Source organism: Dermochelys coriacea, chromosome 27 (assembly GCF_009764565.3).
Source record: "Dermochelys coriacea isolate rDerCor1 chromosome 27, rDerCor1.pri.v4, whole genome shotgun sequence".
NCBI lineage: Eukaryota > Metazoa > Chordata > Testudines > Dermochelyidae > Dermochelys > Dermochelys coriacea.
Genome location: NC_050094.1, coordinates 8,397,865 through 8,412,148, shown reverse-complemented (window position 1 = coordinate 8,412,148; position 14,284 = coordinate 8,397,865). Strand labels below are relative to the sequence as shown.

General features: G+C 55.4%; 1 protein-coding gene across 4 annotated transcripts in view; it reads right to left on the bottom strand.

Annotated features, from left to right (window-relative positions):
* Window positions 1-14,284, bottom strand: part of HDAC5 (histone deacetylase 5) — a 104,630-nt gene that overhangs the window by 90,006 nt on the left and 340 nt on the right. The gene's annotated exons all lie outside the window — the stretch shown is intronic.

Here is a 14,284-nt window from a genome sequence, read left to right as displayed (position 1 = left end):
TGCCCTGAGGGCTGGCCCCACAAAGGCCGGGAGAGCCCCCAGGCCAGGAGACGGAGACAAGGCGGCAGGCAGAGAGGAGCGAGGAAGGATGACCTAGAAATCGCAATCAGCAATGGGCATCTGCAGCAAAGAAGAGCTGGGTCAGAGAGAACCCACTGCACATGGCAAGGGGGGGAGGGGGGAGTCCCCCCAGGAGTATGTAGGAACCAGGAGGAGGGGCAATAAGAGAAGGAACCAAACTGCACATCACCCAGGGCCTGGGCCTGCAGGACTCCCATGCTGAAGCCAACAGAGCTTTGCACCCAGCCGGATCAAGGCAGCGTTCGTGGGCTGACAGGGTGAAAGAGCTGGGGTGGGAACAGGAAGCCAGGAGGAGCAGCCCTCTCCATCCGCTGAGCACTGGCTCAGGGACTCGGGTATCGGTCCAGAGCGCTGGCAGGTCACGGCGCTGACTCCTCTCCACCTGCCCTAGCAAGCTCTGCCAAAAGCCACACTGCGGGGCAGGGCGACTCGCCCCACTGGACAACCACACCAGCCCCACAACAGGGAGACTGGGGAGGAGATCCAGCCACCTCCCCCAAGCCAGCCAGGGGCCTGCAGGACGGACATTTTCCCCAGGATCTCCTGGCAGGACTTTAGGGGCTTGTCGGGGCATCTCCTTCCTGGCCTTGGTATCCAGCCTCCCATGTAGCAGCCCCGTTATCTCAGTTCTGAGCACCTCAATCCTGGCACATCACACCCCAGGTGATCCCAGTCCCTGCCCCACGCCATGCCCCAGGCTATCCCACCCCCTCCACACACACAGCTCTGCTGACTGTCCCCTTGTGCTATTCCATTCATGGGGTCCCCAACACACAGCTCTGCAGATCAACCTTTCTGGTCCTGCTGCGCTCCCTGCCCGAGCAGCCCTGGGATCCCCCCCACACCCTCAATCCAGCCCTGTAGCCCCCCCGCTATTCCAGTCTTGGGATTGCGCCCCCGCCCCTCCTCGGCCAGTGCATCTCAATCCAGACCTACAGCCCCCTGCTATCCCCATCCGGGATCCCTGCACACAGCCCCACATCTGTAATCAGCTCTGACACCAACATCCCCAGAGAGCCGGTTCAACAGGTGGCCCTGTTAGCGTCTCCTCACTAAGCCGGGCAGCCTGCACCCAGGTGCGTCGGTGTTTGGAAGGGAGCTAGCAGGCTGTTGAACCCTGCACAGGCCACAGGCGGCATGGCCCACAGGCGGCATGGTCCAGCATTCGAGGCACGGTTTGCTGGCAAGGCAGAGGATCAGCCCCAGGAGGAAAGGGGGACAGGCTGGGTCACTGCAGCAGAGCAGGGAGAGCCTGCATGGATCTCGCCCTCCAATCAGAGATGCCAAGATCTCCAGCAAGCTGCTCACAGGGGCCGGGAAGCAGCAGTGCTGGGCCCCACTGGAGATCCAACAAGTTCAGCCCCGCCAGCCATGCGCTAGGAAATTGCAGGGATCCTACCCCCCTTCCCCAAAATGCCACACTTCCACCTCCGAGCCCCTCAAACAATGGGACAGGAAACCCAGAAAGCGGCTCTTGCTCGGAGGGCCAATCGGGGGAGGGAAAGAGAGACTGGGGCTTGCCTTCACCCTTAGAATCATAGACTCATAGAAGATGAGGGTGGTAAGAGACCTCAGGAGGTCATCTAGTCCAACCCCCTGCTCAAAACCGGACCAACCCCAACTAAATCATCTCAGCCAGGGCTTTGTCAAGACTGACCTTAAAAACTTCTAAGGATGGAGATTCCACCACCTCCCTAGGTAACCCATTCCAGTGCTTCACCACCCTCCGAGTGAAATAGTGTTTCCTAATATCCAACCTAGACCTCCCCCACTGCAACTTGAGACCATTACTCTTTTTTCTGTCATCTGCCACCACTGAGAACAGCCAAGCTCCATCCTTTTTGGAACCCCCCTTCAGGTAGTTGAAGGCTGCTATCAAATCTCCCCTCACTCTTCTCTTCCGCAGACTAAAAATAACCCCAGTTCCCTCAGCCTCTCCTTGCAAGTCAGAGAGGCTGAGGGAACCCTTGTAACCCTTCAGAGTACCGGGTTTGAGCCACTGCTGACATGAGAGAGATCACCGCACAAACCCACCCCCAAAATCAGCACCGGGGGCTGCCCTGGAGAGGGCCAGGGCTGAGCTGCAGAGGGAGAGATGGGAGGAAGCTGGCATTGGAACAGCAGCAGGTGCTGTGGGTCAGGATAGTGGGGCATTGTGAAGGCTATACCGGGGATCTCGGGATCAGAATAGCAGGGAAGGGATCCAGGTTGGGAGTGAGGTGCATCAGCCCAGCTGTGGGTAGGCATCCAGGGTTGGACCAGCAGGGAGGGGCTGCAGGTCGGGATCGAGATGCTGTGGGCAAGGACCGGGGCTAGGGCATTTTCACAGGATTGGCCTGCATTATACCTGCCTCTCACCCAGGCAGGGCTCTCATGCTGATTTCCATGGGCCAGGGAGTCTCAACCTCTCCCCTCTTTGCTAGGTGACTTTACTAGGGAGATGGCGGTGGGAAATCGTATGGATCCTTCGGAGGAGTGAAGACTCCCCTGCCCCGATGCAGTCCTCGCCTGCATCCCAGGCTCACCACACCACCCTACAAATCAGCCAGTCAGATGGGGCCACGCAACTGACCACTCTTTTTGTTAGAGTTTTGTGCTGAAAGACCATCTGAACAAACGCAGCCTCGCCACCACCACTGCCCTGCCCGCCAGTAAGAACAGGGAGTATCCCATTCCAGCAGCCAATCCACCTCACGCTGGGATGTGCCAGATCTCACAAGCTAAGGGGGCTTGGCCTGGTCAGAACTTGGATGGGAGACCTCCATAGTGCAGGTGGGCAGTGCAGGAGTGAATCAGCCAGTACTGATCCCCCTCAAGATTATCCTGGTCATCTGGGGGTGCAGTCTGTTTAGACAGATGTGGTCCTGACTCCCTGTGCTCATCAGCGATCCTCAGGCACTCTTCACAAGAGCTTGGTGATCCCCTTTGGCTTACCTTGAATTCTTTCCTTGCACTTTCCATTGGACAGAGAAAGCTTCTCTGCTCTCCGATCTACACTGTTGCTGTGTGCTGTTAAACAACACCCCAGAGGTGGCTGCATGTCAGTGTTGGGTGAGCCATAAGAAACACTTACCTTGCACTTTCTATCAGATGTCCTCAAAGCACTTCACTAGCATTCATGCACAAAATAACCTTTACATCCCCCCTCTGAAGCAGACTCTTATTTCTCCCTATTATACAGAAAGGAAAGTGACTTGCCCAAGGTCACACAACAGATCAGTGGCAGAGCTGGAAGTCCCAACGCCTACAGTTGCTACACACTCTCCCCTCTAGAGAACACCCTGCTGTATATAATCCCTGACCTACTTCGCAGCGGGGTTGTCAGGCTTAATCAAATTATGTCTGTGAAGTGCTTTGAGATCTTCAGATGAAGAGTGCTAGAGGAGGGCAAATGGTTATCTGTTATTAACTCGATCAGACCAGATCCTCAGCTGGTGTAGATGGGGGCAGCTGCCACAATCCCTAACTCTGCACAGGAGACACCAGAGTTTGTCCTGCAGTTTGGGTAGCCACATGCCCCAGCGCTGAGCACCACTTTGATTTGGTGCAAATGCCCTCCACTGCCCTGCCCCATGGGCATCGCTCCCGGCACGCATCTCTCGCCTGGACAGATTGATTGCAAAGAGCGGAAGGAGCTGGAATAGTAGGGCTGGTTTGTAGGATTGAGAACATCAGTGCCAGAAACCTGTCTGACAACCAAAGCCTATTTAAAGACTTCCCAAGCCTGATGCAGAGAAGGTGTCCGATTGACCGCAAGCCACAGGGGAGGGTTCTCACTTAGGGATGCGTTGGGAGACCTGTGGAAAGTTCTCCGGATTAAAGCATCTTCCAAGTATGGAAGCTATGGAGCCCCAGAAAACGTAGCTCAGATAGAAATGCTTTAAACTCTATGCAGCCAGCCATGTGCCAGACACTGCTAGCAGACGGCCTTGGCACTGAGGTGTAAGCAAAAAGAGCCAGATCCTCAGCTAGCGTAAATCGCTGTGGCTCTATTGAAGTCACTGGTGCGATGCCAATTTACACCCCTGAGAATCTGTCCTACCGTTTGCAGCATCTGCCTTAGCCGGCTGCAGCCCAAAGAGTGCAGAGGAATGGAGTGTCCTTGTCTGCTCCATCTGGGGTTCAAACACCCCCTGGCACAATTTGTGAGAGCCAGGGTTTGCCCCAGTAACCTTGGTCAAATTCTCTTCCTGCCCACTGCCGGAGTAGCATGCTCTGAATTGGCTGCTGCCCTCTGCCCAGACTGCAGCATGCTCTGTGGAGTGAAGGGTGCCGTAGAGAGGTAAAGGCTCTCATCTTGGGGGGGGGGGGGGAAATCAGCGAGGCTGTTCCCTGTCACCTCCGTGCACACACACACACTCTGGAGTTGGGCAGTCAGCGACTGCTCACTCTCAAGAGTGAATCCAGATTAAAAAAACAGATCTCCCCCGCCCCAGCTAATAACTGCCGTGGCCGCCGGCCCGTGAGCACAAGCATTTAGGAAGGCAGAAGGCTCAGGGACTAGAGCCCGGGGCTGGGAGTCAGGGCTCCTGGGATCTCTTTCAGCTCCTGCCGTGGACGCATTTTGTGATTTTGGTTAAGTGGCTTCACTTCTCTGGGCTTCGTTTGCCCCGCATGTGGAACAGGGCTGACGTTAACCAGCCTCAGAGGGAGCAGCCAGGTGCCGTTCACAGAGGGAAGCTGCATAAAGCTAGAGAAGGGCAAAGCATCTTCATCTGCTACCACCCCGGCTTGCTCGGCGCATGCTGCAGAGACCATAGCCAGGCCCTTGGGAGATGCTCAGATCGCTCCTAGTGCCAGGAACTGACCATTTACATGGCTCCTGGCTAACCAGCCCCCCCCCCCCTCCCGGGCAGGGGGGAGAGCACATAGAGAGGGGAAAACAGGCCTTCCCTCTAAGGTTTTGCCTACATGACATTGGAAACCCTGGTCTGTGGGACCCGGGCTCCTGGACTCGGCGCTCCCAAGCCTGCACTTGAGCATCTGCACTGCATTGCAAACCGGGCTTTACAGCGACCAGAGCCAGGTGCTAACACGGCCACACTGCACCACGCAGGCCTGCTGACTCGGGTCTGCGGCTCGACCTCCGCCCGGACTGCGGCATGACAGGGCTTGGCCCCAAGTCATGCCAGGACTCACACAGGGTCCCAGGACTCAGGTCCTGAGCGCTCGCTGACCCGCGTCAGCCTGAGGTGGAGGACAGGGGAGATCACACCTGGGGCAGGGAGCGATTGTCTGTCCCGTGTGCTCTCCCTTGCTCCGTGTCAACACATGCTTGGTCCTGGAATGACTCAGCAACAGGCAGGTTGGCCCAGGTTCCCCCTTCCAGTCCTATAGCTGTTATCTACCCTAGTGACCCTGGGGAGAGAGGGGCGGGTATGGTGTGAACACACAGATAAAGCCACCAGCTCTGCACTATCACCAAGGGGTGAGAGAGCAAGTGAGCTGAAAGTGACTAATCAGTACACACAGCCAGTCACGGCCACACTTCAGCGACACAGGGCTGGATCTAATGGCTCCCAGGCTGCCCAATACCCATGAGCCTACAGGCACGGAGCAGCCAGGAACATACATGAATCATGCCAGACTGTGGGCATGTGGGGTCTAGTGGGTAGGGAACTTGCCTGTGACCCTACCCCTGGTCTGACCTGCTGGGTGACCTTGGACAAGTCAGGGCACCTCCGTGCCTCAGTCTCCCCCCTCCTACCCTTTGTCTCGCAAGCCATTCGTGGCAGAAACTGCCTCCCGCTATGGTACGAACAGTGCCCAGCACAGGAAGGCCTCGATCCTGGAGGCAGCCGCCGGGTGCTACAGCACCACAAACAATTACCATGGTCTCTGTCCAATAGCAACAACACGCAGCCTGCCTCTCTTCAACCCCCTGTGCAGACATGGGCTTGTTAAGCCCCACCTGCTCCCGAGAGAGAAAGAGACAGGGTCACTATCCTCACCTTACGTACAGGGAAGCCGAGGTGCAGAAGGAGGTTAAACGACGGTCCTGATTTAACTAGAAATAAGTCAGGCAGCTCCAAACCCACGGGGCCAATCAGATGCACAGCCGGCCCTGCGCACGGACACAAGCCCCAGATCTTGGTGCACCACGGCGGTGGTCACACATGGACGGAAAGCGGGGCAGGCCGGACCTGCCCTTTCAAACCAAAACAGGTCCCAAGTGACTGGCGCAAGGTCCCAGGGGGGAACGAGCGACACAGCCAGGATTAGGAGCTGGGCATCTCTGCCTCCCACTCTTGTTCTGTAACCACTAGGGCCTGGCCATGCTCAGCTGGACCGAGAGGTTCCCTCCACAGCCGCAGACAGGGAAACAGCCCATGGCAAGCACGTGAAAGCCAAACTCTGTACTAGTGTAAGAGCAGTCAGGACAATAAGGAGGCGTACTCAGGCCGGGTGGAATGCCAGGTAGGGGTGTGGCAGGCTCCCCAGCTCAGAGGGTCGGGAGGGCAGGGCTGGCACGGAGCGCTCACAGCTCCGATGGGCGTTGGCACCATGCCTTCTTCCTCCCGGGACAGCTACCGAACAGACTGCCGCGGCGTTTCAAAGGAACATGCTCAGGCAAGGATCCTCTGCCTTGTCCGGCCCCTCACCTTCCAGTCTGGGTCTCCTCCCCGCCCTGCTCCTGTTGCTGCTGCCCCATTTCCCGGATCTCTGGTCCCACCTGCACCACCCCGCCCGACATGCTCCCCCGCCACCCATCCACCCCATCCCCACCGGCCGTTCCAACACGTCTCAGCCTGCCCACACCTTGGGTCTGCCTGCACGCTTTCACACTGTGGCCCGGCTCAGGGAGGCAGCTCAGCCCCGTGTTCGCCGCCAGCCCAGACCACGCTCTAGCTGTGGCATGGGACAAGCGGGGCTGCCTGACTCAGTGGTTTTTGCAGCATGGTTGAGTGCTAAAGCAAATACAGCCGGCAACCCATAGGACTCGACCGCACGGGAGGGGCGGAGAGCAGAACCCAGCGAGGGAGGGCGTGCTTGGGGCAGCTTGAATGGAGCTCTCAGGAAAAAGATCCTGCCCCTATGGCCAGGGGGTCACAAACCAGGCAGAAGATCATGGCCATCCAGCCTTTCCCACATTGCTAAATGGCGAGGGGGGGGGGGCTGCCTACAAATGGCTACTCCAGAGATGAGCACGGTACAAAAACCTACATAGACAAAGGGATTTCTAGGGGTGCCCAGAATGGGTCCGGCGGAGAACAGCTGTGCCAGGAGAATGTGGGTCTTTGCCCCTCTAGTGGCTAGTCGTTAACAGGGGAAACCCTCCAACGTAGGTGCAGACACAACCTGCCTCGGTTTCCAACTTCGGCCACCCACGCAGAGGAATGTGTTAGCAGCGAATTCAAACCCCTCGGAGCCACAGGCCCCAGTTTCTCCCCAAACCCCGGGGTAAGACAAGGTTAGAACACAGCAGCTCTTCAACGCCAGGTCACCCACCCCAGAGTCATTAACCCCGCAGTCCCGTTGGTAGGGCCCCGCTCCCCAGCCCATCCCCCTGGGAGCTCCAAGCCCGTTTCTCTCCCCGAGGTCACCGCAGGTCTCCTGCCTATGGCTTCCAGGATTCCTCACCTGAGAGTCCTACCCCTGCTCAGGGGAACCTCCCTCCCCAGCCAACGCCTGGCTTCTGGGCCCTGCTCACGCAGACCAAAGCTGGTTCGTGCCCTCCTTCCTACTGGCCTCTGCATGAGTCTTCCTGCAGCACGTCCCAGCCCAGTCCTTCCAGCACCTCACCAGCAGCTCCCAGTTTCTGGTGCCCCAGGTCTCCTGCTGCTCCTTCCGCAGGAAATTCTCCCCTGTTCCTGCTCTCCCTCCCCTGTTCTCGGACAGCTTCCACCTACCCCGTTCTGACACTTCCACACCCCAGGGCTGCCTCTTTGTATGGCCCAGGTGCCTTCTTGCCCTAACTGGCAAGCAGCTGACCCGTCACAGATGAACTACACCCTCCCCAAGGGTCAGTCGTTCCGCGACACCAGTCCACAAAAGAGGATAAAAGTCTCCTGCAACGGCAAGTGAACGGTGCTCCTCCTCCAGCCAGCGCAGCAGAGGCTCGTGATCTTAGCCCTGAAGTTGCTGGGTTCAAACCCCACTCTGGACCCACCCGGGTGGGTCACACCTGACCCCTGCTGCTGCAAGTAACCGAGCCACATTCTCCTCCCAGTTTTGCTCGTACAACCCTAGCTGGAGCACTCCCTGATTGACGCAGGGTTATCAGAAACCACAAGAGCCAGGAGGGCCTTCACCTAGGAGGCCTGCAGGGGGAAAACCCACTGGGCCTTCTAGCCAGCTTCTTTGCAATGCATAGGGAGCCTGCTAAAAGGCAATGAATAGCACAGACCCTTCCACTACCAGCTCCTTATGCGATGGGGGGAGGGATACCATCTTGGCCAGCATGTGAGGATTTAACGGGAGATCTCCAGAGCTAAAAGCACAAGCTGCTACAGCTGCAGCTAAGGGACCAATCCTCCTAGATCTGGGGCTGTAACAGACTCAGATCCCCCATGGGCCAGGCACCCGGAGGGACCACAAAAGGACTCGCCCATGGGCTATATAAACAGCTTGCAGAAGGAAACTGACAAACTCCAGCCAGTTTCCCCCTGCAGCCAGCTCTTTAAACTGGAAGGCTGCTAAGGGAAACTGACTGCAACACTAGCCAGTTTCCCTTGGCCAGCTTCACTGAGCTATCAGGGCTTTTATATGGATAGAATTGACCGCAGTCGGGCTTTTTTCCGCACAGCTATGTAAGAGTCCCATCTCTAACCAACACAACTATGCTGGAAAAGTGTAGACCAGGCCTTACAGTCTAAATACACCAGGTGGGAGGAGAAACAGAGGCACAGAGCCGGGAAGTGATTTGCCCAAGGTCACCTGACAGCTCAGTGGCAGAGGTGGTAACAGATTCCAGGCTCACTGATCCCCCAATCCTACCCATTAGATCACGCTCCTATGGAAGGTAAAGAACACACTGGAGCAATTTACACCAGCTGGAGATCTGGCTCAAGAGGAATAACTCCAGGGGGTTGGCCAAGTATCTTCCCCACCTCATCCCACAAGAAAAGGCCTTCATGTCCAAGCCTGTATTCGAACTACCTCATTACTACACTGGTCAGTATCAGCCACAATCCTGAAATCCAGCCCACACAGGCTCTAGCAGTCCCTTAAAATGCAGTTCTGCTCACAGAAACGATGGTGTAAAGAAACCAGCCCCCTCCTACCCTACAGAGCTGCTCATATCACAGTCAGACCTATTGATTGTAGCAGCCAACGCTTCTCATTCACACTAGCCCCGCAGAGCTATGAGACAATGGGCTGAATTCAGCTCAGACGCCCACGTCAGCAGTGGAATCTATTAACCAAGTTCCAGTTCCGGTTGCACTTGAAGACAGCAGGGCCACACAGGTGTCACCGAGGGAAAGATTCTGCAGGCCGGTTCCAGATGACAGGACGATGGGGGAGAAGGAAAAAGTCCAGTTGGATGCACAGATGAGTTTCCAGGGCAGACAGATTAAAACAAATCCCACCAGCCCCATCCTTTCTCTAGTCAACGGTGCACATTTGGTTGGAGTCACAAACACAACCATGGAGCATAGCTGCATTTTCGAGATGGCTTCATAGCCATTAGCCCAGGGTGAAATCCCGGCCCTGCTGAAGTCAGTGGCAAAACGCCCATCCACAACCACAACACTAGGATTTCATTAAATGCTCCCCGGAATCACAGATTCAAATCCGAATAGGCCTGTCTCCAACGAGCATCCTTCCTGGAGAGGGTGTGTCTTATGATTAAAGCTCTGCATTGCAACTTGGAAGATCTGCTGTGCCACACACTCCCTATGCGACTTCAGGCAAGTCCCTTAGTGCCTCACTGTCCCAACAGTAAAATAGAGATAATTCTTCCTTTGCCTTGCGTGTTAGACAGTTAGCTCCTGTCTCTTATGATGAGTGTGTACACAACGCAGCCCCGATCTCAGCAGGGACTTCTAGACGCTACAAATCATAGATCAAGTGGGCCCTAATCTTCTCTCATTTAGCCCCCCGTAAGTCAGAAAGGCAGCCTAAGAGAGAGGAGAGTAAAACCCACTGAGTTCCATGGGTGGATCTTTTTAATAAGTCCTCTCTGCACAGCAATAGCCCATGGCATCTTTCATGAGCCTAGGTTCTGCTCAGCCAAAGTTTACGCTCCATCCACTAGCTGCTATTTCCTCCGCAATTCCAGAATCAGCTGCATTTAGAGTCTCTGTACATACAGCAGCACGGAAAATCCCTGTGGATCCTTTCTGAGTGAGCAGTGCTAGCTACATAATTAATCAGGAAAGGCCCTTCCTGAAATCAAATCCCCTCTGATCGGATCAGAAATCTGCTGGGCCAAAGCTTTGAATACCGAGCCGCACAATGGCCCTGCCTGCAGCCCAGAGCCTAACTTTTCAATTGTGGCAATACTAAAAGGACAACAAATAAGGCTCTGGTTTTCAAAGCCACCGAAGGGATTTGGCTGCCAAAATCATGATTCCAAAATTAGCCACAACGTTTAAGTTCTGAGTCTGCAGATTTCTGACAAATTTCGAGACAACCCAGGGAAGATCTGAATTTGGGCCAAGGTTAGTAAGAGCTTTGGGACTGGGGCTGTCTCTTCATGCAGTGTTTTGTACAGCGCCAAGCATGATGGGTCCTGGTCCATGACTATGGCTCCAAAGTGCTACAGCAAGAAGATTCATAAATTAATAATAATTTCTTCCTGCTGAATCTCCTGAGAGGCTCTCATGCCCCACAGCAGGATGTGAGGCCCCTCTGGGACACACTTGTCCCACTGGAGAGGGATAAAGTGAGGTCTTTAGGGAGCCCCATCAAGTGATTAACAATGGGGTACCAAGAACAGATGGCCTGTAAACGTTAAAGAAATGGAACTGGAAACCCCAAGGATAACTACGTAAATCAGCGGCCTCAGCCAGAGATTTTCCTCCGAAGCAGACACCGTAGGGCTGGATCCTCCAGAATGCTCAGCAACCAGATGTTCCCACTGAGACAATGGGGGCTGCTGGGGACTGAGAGCTTTGAAAAGTCCAGTCCGTAGGACTGAATCTAAGGTGACCAGAGAGCAAGTGTGAAAAATTGGGAAAGGGAGTGGGGGACAATTGGAGCCTATATAAGATAAAGCCCTATAAATCGGGACATCTGGTCACCCTAACTGAATCTAACGCCCACTGAAATCAACAGGACCCTTTCCATTAACATCAACGGGCTCTGGACCAGGCTCGTAGTTAAGGGCACACAGCACTGCCAATGCTTGTGACTTGGGACCCCAGGCTTTTTTCTTACAAGCAGTCATGTGATTACGGGAGGAGCATCTCACAGCCTTCACCTACCTCAATAATTCTCTGCTCCTCATGGTTGCAAAGAAAAGCTTGAAAACATGAAGCCTCAAAAGGCAGCTGCACCGGAAGTCGAAGAAGAACCCCACATTTAAAAAAAAAAAAAAAAAGTCATGAGATTTATTATGCCCATCTCATGATTTTTGAACTCTTGGGACTAGCAAATGTTTCATCTATTAAGCCAGAAGGGATTACTGTGATCATTTGCTCTGACCTCCTGTATCACACAGGCCATAGGACTTCCCTGAATTAATTTCTGTCTTAATTAGAGAAATATAAAGCAAGGTCCTGTTCACCCTTGTCCTAATTCATCCGATTCCTCTCTTCTCCCAGAGCTAGGGCTAAAAGCCAGGAGTCCTACTTGCCAGTCCCCCCCTGCTCAAACCACTAGACCAAACTCCCTTCTCAATGCTGTTCATGTTCCTCTTAGTGTTCCACACCCCTTGTCCCCATTCAAACCATATGCTCCTTTGAGCAGGGACTGTCTCATGGTAAATTGGTCCAGCTCTCAGCACAATGGGACCCTGATCCCAGTTGAGGCCTCTGTAACCATCATCCTGCCTCCTCTATGGTAGGAGTGACTGCATCTGGAAGATCACACCCCGTCCCGGGCACAGCGTGAGCCCCGAGAGCGAGGAGGGAGTTCAGAGAAGAGAAACAAACTAGCGAAGGGCTCTGACTTGGGAGGAAAGGTTTAAAGAGTTAAACAATGGGCAGACAGAAATAGTAACGCTCCACAGACATCCGAAAGGGTGTAAGCATGCAGGGAGGAGGCATTACTTATTACGCAAGGAGGACAGGAACGGAGAGGAAAAAAAACAGAGGATGAATACTAGGAAACATTTCCCGGCAGCGAGCTACGTGAGGGCATGGAAAGACCTGTCCGAGGGAAGAGCAGAGAGTCCCGTCATCCATTCCCCCCATGGGCTGGATGGCACCTGACCAATCTCTCAGCTCTAACCTCTCTGATCCTGCCGAGGTTCTTCACGGTCACCACCAGACTGCGTATTGCACCGTGCATACCAGCAGCCTACGTTCTGCTCTCAGCTACACCCGCATCCATCCACAGTAACCCCACCGAAGTCAATAGCGTTACTCCGGATTTACACCAGCGTGGCCAAGAGCAGAATCTGGCTCACCATTTGCAGCACCGGGGCACGCTGGGCCTAGTGATCCGAACAGAACACACAGACAAGCCATTAGCAAGCAATTTTCCCGGAGGAACATCTTTCCTACCATGGCCCCATTTTGCTGGTCACCTGCAAGGATAACAAGGGACAGATGGAGAAGGAAAGCAGGGAGAGGAGTGAATCCCATACCCCCCCCCATCATCCCTCCCCCCAGCCTCAGCAGGCAAACCGTCTAGCTCCAAAAGCAAAAGGGAAAACTGAGCCCCAAAGACCAGCGTTTGCTCCTGCACCTCATCCACCAGCAGAACGGCCCAGGGACCACACAAACAAAAGCCATCGCCCGGCAATGAGGCTGCAAGCACTGCAATATTCCAGACGGTCCTCCTCAAAAGGATGCAAGTAGGAAGGATAAATTATTTAAGAGCAGCTGCTGCTCTGGAGCCTTTTCATTCCCCCCACGTGCACACACCCCCACTTAGTATTTATAGCACACGGCTAGCGTGCAATACGAGGCATCAGCAAACCTTTGTCTCATGGGCAATAATGCACCCGTTTTCCTTCTTCCATCCCAGCCAGCGATGGGGAAACGAAGCGCCGAAGCCATCCGGCGAGATCAAGAGACGAGATTTTGATTCGAAATAATGGGGATTTGGGGGATGGGGGCATTCATGCATCTAAACTGGCTTTGCATCCCCTTGGTCTCTACGGCACAAAGTTTAAGCCCTTACGAGGGCAGATGTCCAGAGAAAGGGATCCAGGGGGTGGAGGAAGGGCTGCACCCCACAAGTAGCCTCCAGAAGCTGCAAAGGCCGGGCACCAGTAAGGGAATGCAGCCGGGGGAGCATGCACCCTCTTGGGGAGCTCCAGAACGACCCACCCTTTAAAGGCCCCCAGGGGAAAACCACCCCACCACCCTAACCCCCAACCACCGCTGCTCATCTAGAACCATGCGCCCCCAATTTGCTTCCAAGGAGTGAGGTGCGATTGGCGCACACAAACCCTGTCTCACACCCCCAGGCACATCCTCCGAATCGCGACCTACCTACCTACCAGACAGAGACACACACACACACACACATACACACACACACACACACACAACACAAGCTGGAGCTCAGCCAGTCCTGACGAAAGGAGGCAACGTTCCCGCTGCCAACCTCCCTGTGCCAGATCGCCCCCCCCCCCCATACATGCAGGCAGCCTGGGCATTCCACGCTGCCGTTTCATAACCATCCAGTCCCTGCCTTTTGTTCCAGCGCCTGTCCTGGCAGCCCCTGCACACCTAGGTGCCTGGATGCCCCCCCACCCTCCCCAAGACTTTTACCCATCCAAGGGAAGGACGGGGCATCTCTGGCAGCAGGGTGCATTAGCAACCCCAACCCAAGGGTGCACACACGTTGCAAAGGCACCTGCCAAGCGGTGCTTGCCTCCACCACCTCCCTCCACACCCACCCAGCCCAATTCACCCACCTCCCCTGCCCAGCGCTTCCTCTCCCTGCAACATTCCCTAACAAAGCCCTGAGCCACCAACAGCTGCTGGACACCCCCGGCCCCTGCTCCTCTGGGCACGCACAGGTAGGTTACCTGTAACAGGTATGGCTTCCCCCTCCTTCCCTGCAGCCGGTGCAAAGCCTGTTCTTTGGAGGGGGGGGGGAGCAGGGCTGCACCCTGCACCCCTCCCCGGGGTCAGGAGCGCCG